The sequence below is a fragment of the Rhinopithecus bieti genome, unplaced genomic scaffold, assembly GCF_001698545.2.
Source record: "Rhinopithecus bieti isolate Rb0 unplaced genomic scaffold, ASM169854v2 scaffold_4829, whole genome shotgun sequence".
In the NCBI taxonomy this organism is placed as follows: Eukaryota; Metazoa; Chordata; class Mammalia; order Primates; family Cercopithecidae; genus Rhinopithecus; species Rhinopithecus bieti.
In genome coordinates this window covers 197,024-213,755 of record NW_016804679.1, presented here as the reverse complement: position 1 = coordinate 213,755, position 16,732 = coordinate 197,024, and the positions used below count along the sequence as shown (strand labels likewise).

Here is a 16,732-nt window from a genome sequence, read left to right as displayed (position 1 = left end):
CTTATGTTGTTTGGTTGATATTATATAGTATTTGGTAGTACATAAAAGTGGATAAAGAATTCCTTGAAGGGGGTACTGGATTTAAACTGTCATCTAAATTATTGAGTTATTGCATAAAGTTATCAGTGTGTCTGTTAATGTTCATAAATTTTTGTGAAAATAGCTGACCCCAATTCTTAATTACTTTTAGGCTGACGCAAAAGAAAGAAAATGGTGAAAATGTAGATATGCTGTTTTGCATATCAGAATTTTAGTGTAAGCCTCCAGAAGTTAATAAGAGAAATTTAAAATATGATAGCATATTAAATATTTCAAATTTTTCAGACAGGGAAAATTTGAATAGTAGAGTGAATTTGATAGTTGAGTTAGCAATATAATTATCCTGAAGGATTTAGATCCCTTATTCACAACACTATGCTATATTCAGTAAATGACTTCAGATTTTCTTGCTTAAATTTGGATTTACTTTAGAGTTGCAGTAGAGTTTGCAAAAACCCCTTAATTTGATAATCTCATATTATGTTAATTTACATAAGATTGCTGTGTTTATTTCAGGAGAAAAAAAATCTTCAAACTTGGCTTTCAGTTTAAAAAAAATATTATTGGCTTAACTTGCAGTTTCCTTTAGGAATTATCCCAGTTAGAAATACTTTTCCTCAAAGGTGGAAGTAAACGTTATTGTTGTCAATTTCGGTAGTTAGAGTCTGTTTAACAATGTTAGGAAACCTTTAAAATAACTTTTTAGGATACTAAAAAATCTAATAAAGATGGGAAGTTGAGAGTCCAAATTTTTTTATCTTTTTTAATTTCTTCATTTTGAATCAAAATCAAATTGACTATACAGGTGAACTGGTTGAGGAGGACAATTCCTTACACAGGCATAGCCACATCATTTTTCTACCTCCACAGAATTAAAATAGTATGAATTCGGGACTCATCAATAATTGAAATAATTGAAAGTTTGACCAGTGAATGAAATAAAGATTTGTCCTTTTTCTTTTCCCTTTCCCTCCCATGCAAGCAACTTTCTATGTTTTAAACAGAGCCTTGTATAGCCCTTTATGGATATATAAATGGACAAGGCATCTCATTGCCTCTGTCCTGTCACTTTTAAGCCTTTTATTGATTGCCATATTTTAAAAAATCTACGTTGTTATATATGTCTCTGTATAATACTCATAGATACGTATAAGATATGTTTCTTATAGCAGTTCAGAATAACAGAATAGGAAAGTTTATATTATAATCATTCTTTCGTCATTTGGAAATTATATATGGAATAGCTTTTGTAATTATAATATGTACTCTACTACATCTGTAGGAGACTACAAAAGATAAGTGTGAGAAAACACCTGCCTTCTACTGGCTTATGGTTCATTTGGACACAATTTTGAAAAAATAGGTGAGGTAACTTTATGGATACTTTTGAATGCTAGGTTGAAGAATTTGTTTTGGAAGGAATTATTAAAAACATATGTTTTAGTATTTTGTGTGTATATATGGTGACACACATGCACACACATACTCCTATTTTCTTATAATTGAGACTGATACCCTGTTAATTATCATTCATGTGAACGTTCAGAAGACTAATTCTCAGCTCTTAATACATAGCACTATGCCCCCATGTATACCATTTGTTCATCTGTGGCTATTGCAACAATTTTCAGAGCCTTTTACTTTAACCTCTCTGGGTGTCTGGTTTTTTATCAACACAATGGAAAGTTTGGACTAGGTGGTTTCTAAGCTCCTCCAAGTTTTAAAATTAGATTATTCCTGTGCTTGAGGTATTCTGCTGTTCTCCATGGTCAGATGGTAGACTTGGCTCCAGTTAGTACTTACTAGAGACACAAAAAAATCCATACTGGGAGGTTGTATGTCCTCTTTTAGGGATATGTAAATATATGTGGGTATTTGTCATTCTATACTCCCCTTTAGTTTTGGAAAATGCGGTGTCCTTATTGAATAAGCCTTAGACATTCAACCCTTTTTGCAAATAGTGTACTTATTTCAGCACAAGGAATCTGACTGCTGTTTGCTTTGTTAGTCACATAAGAAGCCCTGTCTTGTCCAAAACAGATTGTAGAATCAGAATATTTTCTAGCCACACCCCACCCAATTGTGTATTTAAAACTATTTTTACTCTGGGTGTTTACTTGTAGCTGTTTGAAGTGACTAGTCTGTGGCTTTGTGAGGGAAACCCATTCCACTCAAAACAGAGAGCCATGCTCTTTAAACTCTATAACCTGAGTGATTTTTTAAAATATCAAATATGACTGATTTTTTTCACAGCTATCAATTAGCTACTCTTAAGCTCGCCTATTCATTTGCACATCTGTGGATCGTTAATTAATTCATCTTATGTTTCTTAAGTGCTTCTTAAGAGTTAGGCATTGAAATAAATACTGGGTGAATAATATATATTCTCTACCCTTAAAGTGTTTACACAGTGGTTCTCAACCTCTTTTCCCCACTTCTGCAGTCCTGAGGGAAATGGCACAATTCCTTCAGCCTTTGAGGTTCATTAAGATGGTGGTGGTTCAAAGACTTTTTTTTTTTTTTTTTTTTTTGAGACGGAGTCTTGCTCTGTCGCCCAAACTGGAGTGCAGTGGCCGGATCTCAGCTCACTGCAAGCTCCGCCTCCCGGGTTCACGCCATTCTCCTGCCTCAGCCTCCCGAGTAGCTGGGACTACAGGCGCCCGCCACCTCGCCCGGCTAGTTTTTTGTATTTTTTAGTAGAGACGGGGTTTCACTGTGTTAGCCAGGATGGTCTTGATCTCCTGACCTCGTGATCCACCCGTCTCGGCCTCCCAAAGTGCTGGGATTACAGGCTTGAGCCACCGCACCCGGCCCAAAGACTGTGTTTTTATAAAGCTCCTCAGGTGATCATGATGGCCTCCTAAGTTAGAATGTATAGTCTGATATCCGTGTTCTATCATCAGCTTGTTAATATTAGTTACATTGTTTTTTGTTCCTTGTGCTCATATGCTTTTTAAACTTTTTTACAGAAAACTTTAGTCTTTTATAGAAGTAGTGAGGATAGTTACAATAAATGCCTAGATGCCTATCATTCAAACTGATCTCAACTCACTGTCACTCAGTTCTCCTTTCATTCACCACTCCTCCAAATTTTGAAGTAAATCCCATATATTGTATCAATTCACCTGTGAATATTTCAGTATATTTTTCCAGAAGATAAGGAGTCTTTTTCCTTTAAAACAATGTCATCATCATATTAAAAAATCAGCTATTTCTTAATATCAAATGCTGTAGTTCATATACATATATAGACGTGTACACACAAACATGTATATATACATGTCTGTATTATATATATGGAAACACATACATATCCACTTTTTTTTTATTGATTGATAAATTGTTCGTTGAAATTAGGTTCATGAATTGCCATTGATTCATATATCCCTGTGGTCATGGTTTGAATATATTCCCCAAAGTTCATGTATTGGAAACTTAATCCTTAATGTAACAGTTTTGGCAAGTGGGATCTTTAAGAGTTGATCAGGTTGTGAGGACTGTGCCCTCCTGAGTGGATTAATGTTGTTATTGTGGGAATGGGTTAGTAGTTGTGAGTGGGCTTTATGTAGAAGCAAGCTCGGCCCCCTTTTACTCTCTTGCACACTTTTGCCCTCTTTTGCCCTTCTGCCTTCTGCCATGTGATACTACAGCATGAAGGCTCTCTCCAGATACTGGTGCCATCCTCTTGGACTTCCTATCCTTCAGAACTGTGTGCCGAATAAAGCTCTGTTCATCATATATTACCCTGTCTGTGGCATTCTGTTATAGCATGCCACAGTAAAATGAACTAAAGTACCTGTTACGCTAGGTGTCTTGTGCCGCTTTTTACTCCCTTACAGTTTATTTGTTGAAAAACCATGTCATCTATCTCATGCAATTTCCTATTATCTAGAATTTGTTGTCACTTAGTTTGCTGCTCTGCAGATTGGTAGGCAAATCTAGAGTTTTCACCTGATTTCAGGCTTGAGATACACACATTCATTCACACACAAACACAACACACACAAATACATTTTTGTCAAGAACACTTTATAGAGAGTGGATAATATACTTCTGTCAGGAGGCCCTTAATTGCTGGTGTCTCTTTGGTGTTACCAGACATTGGTAATTGCCTAGAGTCAGTATTTTATTGTAGGTTATAAAATGGCGATATTCTGATTTTATCATTTGTATTTTATTTATTAGCTAGGATTTTTTCTATAAAGAAAAACACCCCTTCATCAACTATTTGGTTACCCTGAAGTACCGTGTGTATAGAAAAATCAGGAGAAATGCCTTTACCAGCATTTAGAACAATAAGCTGCTCCTAGCATCCTCTACAGGTGTAGTGAGGGAGGTGTGTGTATTTGAGTATCATTGTAAACATTGAGTTTATAATGTATTATATGTGTTTCAGTCCATGGCACTTATTAATCTTACTATTGTTCAGAATTTTTTACCCATTTTTGGCCAGTGAGAGCCTCTCCTCTTCCAGTTGGCTTGTGAGTTCTTTTGACCATGGTCCCAGTAGTTTTTTGTTTTTTTTTTAATAGCTTCTTTCCTTCTAATATTTTATACCTTTTGTGGCCCAGATCTACAATAAGACATTTCTCCACAGACTCTTGGTTTCTTTTGTGGGAAATAGAAACCACAATCTGAGTGCCTAGATGTCTGGGTCCTAGGGACACACATTGTTTCTGGGTTGGTCATTCTCTCTAGTGAACAGAGCTAAGAGATGTATGCACAGGATGTTCCTTAAATATAAGAGACATAACTTTTTACTGATGTAGCCAATGCACATTCAGGACCACAGGTGTTTACTTAATGACCTCAATCTTGTATCTGTAGCTCCTTGGTCCCATGCTAAAAACCCCGTACTCATGCCAGTAACATAGTTGTTCATTTGTTTATTCCATGATGCTCACAGTTTCTCAAAATAAAAATACTAATATTCGTACGAGAATATTGAAAAAAATGTAAGCTGTTTGATTATGTTTGCAATACTTTTGGTATTTTCACTAGAGCTGCATTACTGTACTGTGAAGTCACGTGACACAGTTGATTCAATGTGGTAATACTACCCACTCAATTCACTGTTAGATTTGTTTCATTTTGCTTTCGATTTTTAGGAATGCTCTTTTTAAATTTAATTTGTTTCATACTTTCCTAAAGTACATATGTTTTCTGTGGTGTTCTGATAAATGTTTAACAACCAACTTCAGGGTGAAGGAGATGTGTTCGCTGATCTCCGTGGGTAGTCCGTTTCCAGACAACTCGATCACAAAATACCTGAATATTCACCAAGAGCCAATATAAACCAGCTCCAGCAAACATTGTATATTTCTGAAGTCAAATTTATAAAACAAGGAATATTCAGAGAAGGGTAGCCTCTGTTACTGACCTATCCACTCTGTGTTTCACCTTCCTTCTATATGTAACTATTTTTTAAAAAATTGGTTTGATTTATCCTTTTTATTAAAAAAGTATCATTCATTTATATCCCTCCCAACTTCTTAAGTGAATGGCATCACAATGTACATACTTTATTTTGTAAATGACTCAGTTTTTCTTGACCTGACCTGAAGTTTTATTGTATGTAACAGTTTATATTGGAGATCATTGCATAACATTGTGTAAAGATGGTCTGCATTCGTTTTTACAGCTTCATAGTACTCCATTGTATAGATTCACCATAGTTTTTTCAACCATTGCCCTATAGATGGACATCTGTGTTATTTCCTGTCTTTTGCTAATATAAATACTTTTTTTTAACTATTAAATTCAGGAGTACAAGTGCAGGTTTGTTACATAGGTAAACTTGTGTCATGGGGCTTTATTGTACAGTTTATTTCATCACCCAGGTATTAACCATAGTATCCATTAGTTATTTTTCCTGATCCTCTTCCTCCTTTTACCCTCCACCCTCTGAAAGACCCCAGTGTGTGTTGTTCCCCTCTATGTGTCCATAGCTTCTTATCATTTAGTTCCTACTTATAAGTGAGAACATGCAGTATTTGGTTTTCTGTTCCTGTGTTAGTTTGCTAAGGATAATGACCTCCAACACCATCTATGTCCCTGCAAAGGACATTATCTTATTCTTTTTTATGGCTGCATGGTATTCCATGGTGTATATGTACCACATTTTCTTTATCCAGTCTATCATTGATGGATATTTAGGTTGATTCCATGCCTTTAACACAAATACTTTATAGTGAATAACTTTGTGTGTGGGTGTGTGGGTGTATATATAGCCTGAGTATCTTTCGGAGAGAGTCATAGAATGGGGATTCATGGCCCTGTTTCCCCTCAGCATCACCAACAGGATATGTTGTTTAGATTTTGTTGAGCTTTTTAATTTTTGTTCACCTTAGAGGTGAAAATCGAAATCTCAGTCTAGTTGTAATTTTCATTCTTCTTACTAAAAGCATGGTTGAGTATCTTTTCATATAGCTTAGACCATTTCTCTAGCCTACTTTTCCTGTACATGTTCTGTAACTTAAACCTCTGTTCTGTGATACAGTTTTCACATATTTTTCCCAGTTTATTTGTGTTTTTAATTTGCTTATGAGGTTTTTTTTTCATGTAAAACTGTCTTTTAAGGTACATATGTCTTTATTCAGAATATTATTGTTCTTTCATAAGACTCAGCGGTAAGGGGCAGGAAAGGTCATCCACATCAATCGTTTTATTCTTCAGGCAAGGAAACTAGTTTATTATGCACATCCCCTGGCCTAATGTTTAACTGACTTACATTTCTGATGTGACAAGCTGTTGGCGAGAGAGCCCACTGAGGGAAAACACCAGCAACTGAGCTGACGTGTTCACCCCCTGGTCTGGCAGGATACTGACTTTCCTGTTCTTCTAATCCTTCATCCTTTTAGAGTAGAAATGGGAAACGTGCCAAGAAGTTTAGTCAGGGCACCTTCCACCACCACCTTGCTGTACCTCATTCCTCTTGAAAAAATTTTAAAAGAATATTCTTAGGTGCTATTATAGAGCCCAGAAGCTAAAAATGATCTATTTGTGTAAATAGTCTAATGTGGTTTAGTGGTTAGATACCTGCTGAGGGTTTGAAAAGAGAAATTCATGCATAAAACAGGTGTTTATGAAAAACCCCTGAAACGTCAGGTCAGGTCAAGAAAAACTGAGAGTCATTTACAAAGTTTTAACAAGGGCTTTATATTCTATTTTCCGTTTTACACAAATTGCTACATTACTTGAAGAGCTCATCGTTTTCTGTGCCAAGTGCTTAATGACATCATCTGCTTTCCATAGTAACCCAGCTGAGTTAAAAATATAGAATGTCTTGGCCCCTTGACCTAAGATCTTCAAGGATCTTGGCCATCAATGGGTTCTCAACCATTCACACATGTTCCTACTCTGTTTACAACTTCAGCTTTCACATGCAGTTTCTGCTAAGTTGGAAGGAGAAATAAAATAGATAATTAGAGTGTTAATTAGAGAAGTCACAGGGTAACAATTTTTATTTAGATCTCTTTCTTCCTTTGTTTACTATCATACTTGAGAACAACTCCACAGTCACCATTTATAGTGTACAAAGTAAAGTACTTGTAGGGTACATGAGTACCTGTAGAATATTAAGTACCCGTTGGGCACCTGAGTACCTGTAGGGTCTGTGTGGCAACACAGACCACCAGGAAACCCATCGCCAAAATGGATACTTATGCAGCTATTTAACTTAATTATATTAACAATGAAAATACATCCCAGTAATGCTGGGCCCTTATCTGTTTAGCCATTGATCAAATAATTGTGTTACCTCACCCAAAAAACCTCTCCCCTAACAGTGCAAAGATGCTAAGTGAGTCTTCCTACCGTCCCTGGTTCCTGCCTCTTGCCCACCAGTAATGCTGACCAGATCGCCTGGCCTTTTTGCACCCTGGTTTCCTCTTTGCCTACTTTCTTTCATATTTTAGAAGTAATTGCTATTTAGGAAAAATGTAACAAATAGAAAATAAAATGTATATACTATAGAGATATAATAACCATTAATAGTGGTTTTTTCCCCCAGTGATCTTATTAGTACTGAAATTCTTACTATCTTTAATAAATTTTGAGTCAAAAATAAGTCTTGCCACTTATGATGCCAGTTAGGCGGAAGTTTAGACATGCTGTCATCTTCCCCTGCTTTCTCTTAATTTTATGTTAGGAACTTTGGAAAGTTAAATGACACATATGTCAAGTGACAAAACAGTGCCTGGGAATGCTCCACAGTTGTGATTGGTGATGATGACCATACTGGTGTCCAAGAAGTAAATATCTCTGATATTAGACAGCCTTCTCAAATGATTGTCAGACTTTTTCTGGCCCTCTGTGTGTACCAGTAGCCAGGCTGAATTCTAGGAATCTGGAGCAGGAGCTACTTCCTGCTGTAGATTCACGGAGATAAACGCCAGACCCCAAAGCCTCTTATGGCCTCTGGCTTCTTCAGTGTCTGTGTGGATCTATCTTCCAAATCATGAAATGGTGTTTTCTCATACTTTATACTCTTTCCTGAATGTAACTCAAGGACTATGGGTTATTTATTATTGAAATTTCACTCTATACAAGTAGTGCCTGTTGTAAGGCCTAGACCTTATAAATGTTGCTGAATGAAGGAACTAAGAGTGTCAGGACACCAGATTTCCATGTTTATTGAGGTGGATGGTTTGCCTCGTGCTTGTGAATGCCCAATGATAGGGCCATTTGCATGGTGCTGGTTTGGACCTGAGTCTTTCCAAACCTTTCCTTACCTTAAAATAATAACTCGGAATTCTTGTAGAGGTCCTAGTATCAACAACTTCTTCCCAAAGTAGTTTTCACTAAAGAAAATAACTGTGATTGTTGTTCTAATAAGTGTGTACCTTAAATTGTTCTACTGGCTACTAAGTTAGAATTTCAGAGATTTTTCAAAGACAGTTTTTTCTGAAAATAGGCACGGTAGGAAGATATAGATGTAAGAGGGTAGGTTCAGGTTGGGCCTGAGATGGAAAGAAAAAGGAGAAGAGCCCAGAATCTTGGGAATTTAGAGAGATTTCTTTAAATATCTAAGAAACCTGAACTATGCAGTTTCAGAGCAACAAATAACTTTTTAGACATAGCTATGCTTCACTTTCCCATTGTCTTTTACTCATCTATATCCCATTTACTTATTGATACTTTGATTTATTCAACTCTTCAATGTATTAAAAATATATTATATTCCAGGAAATAAATGGGCTCACAGACTGCTGATACCATTTATTAATTCTTTCCCTGCTCAACCTACCTGCTAGCATCTTCTCTCTTGAGTGGAAATACATATATGACCCTGAAAGGGGGAAGATGTTATTATTTGGGTTGTGAGTATTAGATAGATATTTTAGAACACTCAAGTTTATAAAATGAAAATTTGAGAATTGCATCAGTATCATTAAAATACAAATATTAGAGCTGAAAGAGATACTAATCCGAGTAAGTACTAGAAAATGATATTTCAATTTTTTTCTGTAGCATCCATTAACCCCCCCCCCTTTTTATTTAACAACTCTATGTGAGTTCTCCAGATAATATTGGTAGAGCCCTCAGTTCTGCTTATTACTCAGCAAAGTTATGCTTGGACAGAATAAACTTTTTTCTCATTAAAATCTTAGGTAGTATTCCATTTCATTACTTGATGAACAATATAACTTCTATTACCAAAAGCATTTTGCACAAGCTATATTTAATATTTACTCTAGACTCATTGGACTTTAATTCAATTAAAAAACTTCTTTTCCCCTGATATATATGCTGCTGGCAGTACTGTAAACTGTGGATCAACATACCCATCCCTGGCCATAGTTTCACAAATATTCAGGTTTAAAAAAATTTTTCCAGCTTTATTGAGTTATAAATGATAAAAGCATATATATTTATAGTATACAATATATTTTCAGAGATATATATATGTGTGTGTGTGTGCATATATGTACACACACACACACACATTGCTAAGTGGTTACCATAATCAACCTAATTAACATATCCATCACATTGATGAGAACACTTAAGACCTACTCTTTTAGCAAATTGTAAGTATATGATACAGTATCTCTAACTATAGTCACCATGCTGTACATTAGATTTCATGAACTTATTCATCCTACGTAACTGAAACCTTGTGCCCCTTGACCACCATCTCCCTGTGACCCTCCACTCTGCAGCCCTTGGCAACCACCATTCTACTCCCTGCTTCTATGAATTTTGACTTTTTTGGATTACACGTATGAGTGAGATCATGCAGTATTTGTCCTTCTGTGTCTGGTTTATTTCACTTAGCATATTATCTTCTAGGTTCATCCATGTTGTCAAAAATAGCAGAATTTTCTTCTTCTTCTAAGGCTGGATAATATTATGTGTTTGTGTATATGTATGTCATATGCACACTTTTTTTTTAAAGGACAAGGGGGTTGATACCTGTCATCTTCCAGACACTGTGTTACATGCTTTGTAATCATGATTCTTCTAATTCTAAAAACCATTCTTAGGTAGATGGTTATAGCTATTTCTTAAGTTTTGTGTGTGTGTGTGTGTGTGTGTGTGTTTTTTAAAGAAGAAAATGAAGCTTATTAAAGTTGAATGACTCATCCAAGGTCATTTAGCTGGTAGGTGGCAGAACTGGGGTTTGAAACCAAGTTTTTCTTCCACACCACATAACACTTACGATAAATTGCTTTTATTATTTCAGTCAAATTTCATTTGTGAAATCTCAGATGTGACCTACTTTTCTGATATGGCAGTATCTATCTTTCATATTAATAAACAACAGAGAAAACCCATGTGCTGTTATCATGAGTTTGGAAAACAAAGTATTATCACAGATAACAATAAGCATTCTTGTCCTTAGTTCCAACCGTTCGGAATCTGTTACTCAGAACAAGAAGCCCTCAGATTCAGATATGAAACAGAATATTTAGTCACAAACAAACATCTGAAACCCCAATTCTGAGCCATTTCTGTACAAGAAGAATCCAGCCTGTGTTTGTCAGTGATGGATAGCATATAAACTAAGAAGACCTAAAGAGGTCGTAGTGTTGACAAAATTCAACCCGTTGGTGGAATCCAGGCAAACACAGGAAACGAAGCTGGGCCTTTCCACACCACTGTGAGTCCTTGCAGTGACTTCATTTTAAGTCAACGTCTTTTTGTGCCGCACATATTCACCAATGTTTGCTTGAAGAAATACCACAAATTGGTGGGGTCTCCTTTTGTGCAGTCTTGCACAGATGTTGCTGCCACCCCAAAACCCAAAGGGATGTCTACCACCACCACTTCCTGGCCAGAAGTATTTTTCGTGATTTGACGCAGACCAGATTTCAACATATCGTTCCCATATGGGAAGGACTGCTCTGCTCCAGGTTTTATCCACACTTTATACTTGGCATAGGGTGCAAGGTAATCCAGAGCTGTGATGTGCAACTGAAACTTGTGGGTCTTGGTGAATTTTCTGAAGCAGGTCCCAGGGAAATCAGATATCAGTGCCAGCTTCAGAATCTTCTCACTCACATGGTACACCTGGTCTTTGTGCAGCCGAGAACAGTAGGTGCCATTGAGCCTCTCTCAGCAGCTAGAAATTCTCCCTAATGCATTTCACAGTCTTCTCAAATATTACATGGGTCTCCTCTTCAGTCAAAGGCTGTGTTTTCTCAATGGGTTGGAACACTGGATGCTCATGCCTCAGTAGTGGGAAACAGAAGTCCCACATTTTCTTTATCCCTTCAGCCATCAACAGACAAATGCAATTATTTACTGAACCAAGACATCTTTTATAAAATGAATGTGTGCAGTACTTAGATGTTTATATGGAAAACCAGATATCTTTTAGAGTTGTGAGAATCTGTTAGAAAATGTCTAGCTCGGCCAGACACAGTGGCTCATGCCTGTAATCCTAGCATTTTGGGAGGCCGAGGGAGGTGAATCACAAGGTCAGGAGTTCGAGACCAGCCTGACCAACATGGTGAAAAAACCCCATCTCTGCTAAAATTACAAAATTACCCGGGCGTGGTGGCATGCACTTGTAATCCAAGCTACTCAGGAGGCTGAGGCAGGAGAATCACTTGAACCTGGGAGGCAGAGGTTGCCTTGAGCCGAGATGACACCACTGCACTCCAGCCTGGGTGACAGAGTAAGACTCTGCTCAAAAAAAATAAATAAATAAAAATAAGTAAATAAATAAAATGGCCAGCTCAATAGCTGACGTTTTAAGGTCTTATGTGCTAGATCTAATTCTAACAACTTTGCATATATTATTTCATTTACTTCTCATAGCAGCCCCATGAAGTAGGTACTATTATTATTCTCATCTTTAGAGATAAAGAATTTGAGGCCTAGAGGTTAAGCATCTTAGCCAAGATCACCATGGTAAAGTGACTGTTTTCTATGGATGTATTTCTTTAGGATTTATGAGAAACAGTGTAATTCCGAGAATAGCACTACTTACCTAGGAACTACTGTGTTGGCTATTCCTTGTTAAGATTTGTGTGAAAGCGTAATCCCACTACATCTGCTTTCCAAACCATCTCAGATTGGTGAACACTGTTTTTAATTCTTTATAATTGAAACAGCTATGTTGTTTCAGTTCTAAAATGGGCTAGTTCAGAATTTGCTAATTAAAAAAGAAGCTAATTGAAAAGCAAATAGTGCGAATGTCAATATATTTGTTTTTATTTTGAAGACGTGTCAAACATGCTTATTTTTTAGGACATCATGGCCTGTTGTAATGATTAAAAGGCAGAGTGGTGTAACTAAAAACTTCTCAATGTTTTGGGAGACTTTTGAATTATTACTAATATATGAATTCTTACTAATGGGGTACATGTAGAACTTCATTTTGTAGTATTTATATTTGTATAGAATTATATATTTAGCATGAGTTAAATATGGCAGGGGAATGCCCTTGATTACAACTATGATATTGAGAGAGTAAGAATAGATAGTGAATATTTTTTCAGTCCTGCTTTTGGTTTGATTTCCCCATAAATCTTGATTTCTCACATTGGTAAGTGTTAGTTTATAATTGCATTATTAGTTTTATGACCAGTAGGATTTGTATAATTGCAGCAGAGTAAAACTTTTAAAGATTAATTTAGTAAATGATATTTTGATCATACATGACTTAGAAATGACAAAATAATGCAACTACAAAAAAAGATGTTTTTTTTTTTTTTTTTTTTTTTTGAGACGGAGTCTTGCTCTGTCACCCAGGCTGGAGTGCAGTGGCCAGATCTCAGCTCACTGCAAGCTCCGCCTCCCAGGTTCACGCCATTCTCCTGCCTCAGCATCCCGAGTAGCTGGGACTACAGGCGCCCACCACCACGCCTGGCTACTTTTTTGTATTTTTAGTAGAGACGGGGTTTCACCGTGTTAGCCAGGATGGTCTCAATCTCCTGACCTCGTGATCCGTCCGTCTCGGCCTCCCAAAGTGCTGGGGATTACAGGCTTGAGCCACCGCGCCCGGCCAAAAAGATGTATTCTTATGATTTATAGCACAGCTATTAAAAATACAGAAAAAAGGATAAAGAGTTATTTGGCAAAAATTCTAATAGACGAATATTGGGGGGAAATGTTAAGAGTTTTGGAGCCTGTGGGAAGTAACTGACCTTACCAAAGTGTGGGGTTTTGTGGGGGGAAATAAGTCTCTCAGTCTACTAGTAACAATTTGTGGGTAATTAACTTAAAGAATAAATTCTGTGTTATTTGGTACAAATGATGATTAAACTCTTGTGTAGAATTTGGATAATACAATGATTATATTTTGAATAATACAGTCTAAAGCTGACTCCAAAGCAGTATTAAGAATAATTGTATTTGAAATCCACCTATTTGTATACTTTTTTTTAACTTTCAGTGTTGATAACACAAAATTGTTGTGCAATTTAATATACATTGTATACTGCAGTGTAATGATATTGAAGTGCTTTCAAAATGCATTTTACTTGTGGTGTTAATAAGTTTATCAGAATTTTTAAAAACATTTTATAAGACAGTAAAGAGCACTTCCAGTTTTTAAAATTTGTTTGTTTTACTTTATGGCACTTTACGATCTAGTTTTTTGATTTACAAATTATACGTGTGGGTCATGTTATGAGCTATGGTTCTTTAGATCTTTCTTGTCATGGGAGGAGAGAGAGAAATAGGAATGAGACAGTTTTTTGCTTAAAAGGCATTATAAATATTAATATTAAGACATCTTCTTCAAGGTGAGGGCCATTTGTATAAAAGTTGTGTCTTTGAGACCTAGTACAGCACTTGAGTCTTCTGCCCCTCATTTTAAAAATAACATTCCATGGTTATCATGATAGTTAGGTCTGATTCAGCTTTGTCTTCAGATTGGACTTGTGTTTATTGAGAGTCTTCCCTGTGTCAGGTGTTTTGCTTTTCTTATTTGATCCAGAAGAGACTTATGTGATAGACATTACCACTGTATTTTGTAAGGAAACTGAAGCCCAAGAGGTTAAGGAATTCCACAGGTTCATAAAGCCAGTAGGTGGCACAGCGGAGAGTTGAATGCTGCCCTCCTATGGACACCAGTTTCAAAGGCTACTTTGGCATTTTTCCACCAGTGCATGCTCTCAGGTATTTGAAAGTATTCCTCTTTTGTTTAATTTCCTTTCATTGTTACCTAAAGCCATCAACTTATGCTTATGTTCCATCCCTTATAAACTAGCTGAAATGCTGTGGCAGCAGTTACACATCACTTGGTTAATATACTTTCTCAGAGTGGGAGCACCTCCTTTGCTCTTCTGGGCACATCATACCTCTCCTTTTTGCCTTACATTGCTGGTTTCCACAATTTTCAAGAACAAGTACCCATTTTTTTCAATATTTAAAATTGGGAAAACTTTGATATGTGTATAGTATTTAGCATTCTTTTATGCTAAAGGTGAGGAATATTAATTTAATGAACACATGTATGTGTATCTGCTACCCAGCAAAAGAAACTTAACATTACCATTCTTTTTGAAACCCCTATGCCATCTCCCTGACGGCATTCCCCGTGTTTCCTCATGTAGTTAATTATACTGAGTCTCTTATTCCCTCTGTCCTTCTAGAAAGTATACCACTCTACATCCCACCCACAATAATGTTTTTCTTGCATGTTTTTAAATTCTGTATTTAAAAGGAATTATGCTGTGTGTATCTGCTTGTGCAACATACTTTTTTGATGTAACATTGTATTTTTAAGATTTGTCCATACTGTGGGGCTGTTTATTCATTTTTCACTGCTCTGTAGTTTACAATGGTATAAGTTTATCAGAATTTTTTTTTATCTGTAGTGGATATTTAGCTATCCAAAATAATACTGCTCTGAACATTCCTATACATGTTTCCTGGCTACATGCAAAATAATCTTTCTAGGAAGTATACCTAGGAGTGGAATATTAAGTATATATATTTTTCTGCTTTGCTGCTAATTCCAAATTATTTTCTAAATTGTTTCATGTTTTTACCAGCAGGGCATAAGGGTACACCCACTTGGTATCATCTAAACTTCAAGGTTTGCCAACCAGTAGTTGTAAAATGCTGTCTCATTTTATTATATTTGTATGATACTGATTCTAATGATGGTGAGCATATTTTTATATGTTGATTGTATTTTTTTGTGTTTACTTCTCTCTCAAATACCTGTTTGTACCTTTGCCCACTTTTTACCAGTTGTTGTTTTTTTTTTTTTTTTTTTTTTTTGGTGGTGGTGTTTTTTTTAGTATTCTTACATATTTTGGATATTGATTTTCATTAGTTATATGTGTTGCAGATATTTTCTTTCAGTTTGTGACATATTCACTCTCTAGGGCTTTTTATGTGTTATCTGCAGCTATCATCTATCTAAGAAAGACTCCATTGTTTAAAATAACTCATTGAGATTCAGTAAATTACTTATATTGTTCTTTTCCCAACTTTCCAGTGGGACTCCAAGTCGTTGTATATTCGAGAAAAACTTGGCACCCTTGTGAATGACGGTAGAGAATGTTTCATTAATTTCTTTTGATGACCTTCCTTTCTCTAGTGGAATTAGGTGAACATTCTTTTTATAGAATTTCTAATTCTAGGTTTACTTGCAAAGGTTCTGTGCAAATCATTAACAGAAGTTTATATTCAACATTTGAATTCAAGAAAAGGTTACTTTGTTTCTTATGTGATTAAAAACTAGTACCACATTTTCTTTCTTTTTTTTTTTCCAACAGGAGAATGTTTACAGTTGAGGATTCTGATAATCATTTAATTACTGAAAATCCTTACATAGAGTCTTATTTCAGTAAATGATTTTCTGCCAAACACACACACACACACACACACACACACACACACACACACACACTGTAGATGTGAGATGTTTCTAGTCTAGAAAATATATAGGAATTCCTATTTCAGGAAAATTTTGATGAAGTTACTTAGATGAAAACTCAAAAACAGATTTGTTACTTCTCAGTTTCATTTAATAGCTGATTTGTGCCTGATAACAAATGTAATTGTTATTAGGATCTTACTCTTTTGATATTTACAAAACCACTTTTTTGTAGGAACTAAATGGATACTCTTTCTAAAATGTGAAACTAATTTAGTATAGTTCACAGTTGTTCCATTTTATTTTTGAGAATTTGTTTGGGACCAAATTTAGTAATGTAATTGTAAAAGACAAAACACCATAAACTATTTGATTAAATTCTATTTTTTGCTTTTTTTTTTTTTAACT

The 16,732-nt window shown here is 35.8% G+C and overlaps 1 protein-coding gene and 1 pseudogene across 2 annotated transcripts in view; one reads left to right on the top strand and one right to left on the bottom strand.

Moving 5' to 3' along the window:
* NT5DC1 (5'-nucleotidase domain containing 1) overlaps positions 1-16,732 on the top strand; it is a 150,230-nt gene that overhangs the window by 25,950 nt on the left and 107,548 nt on the right. The window lies entirely within an intron of this gene.
* On the bottom strand, positions 11,168-11,764 carry LOC108528204 (60S ribosome subunit biogenesis protein NIP7 homolog pseudogene; annotated as a pseudogene).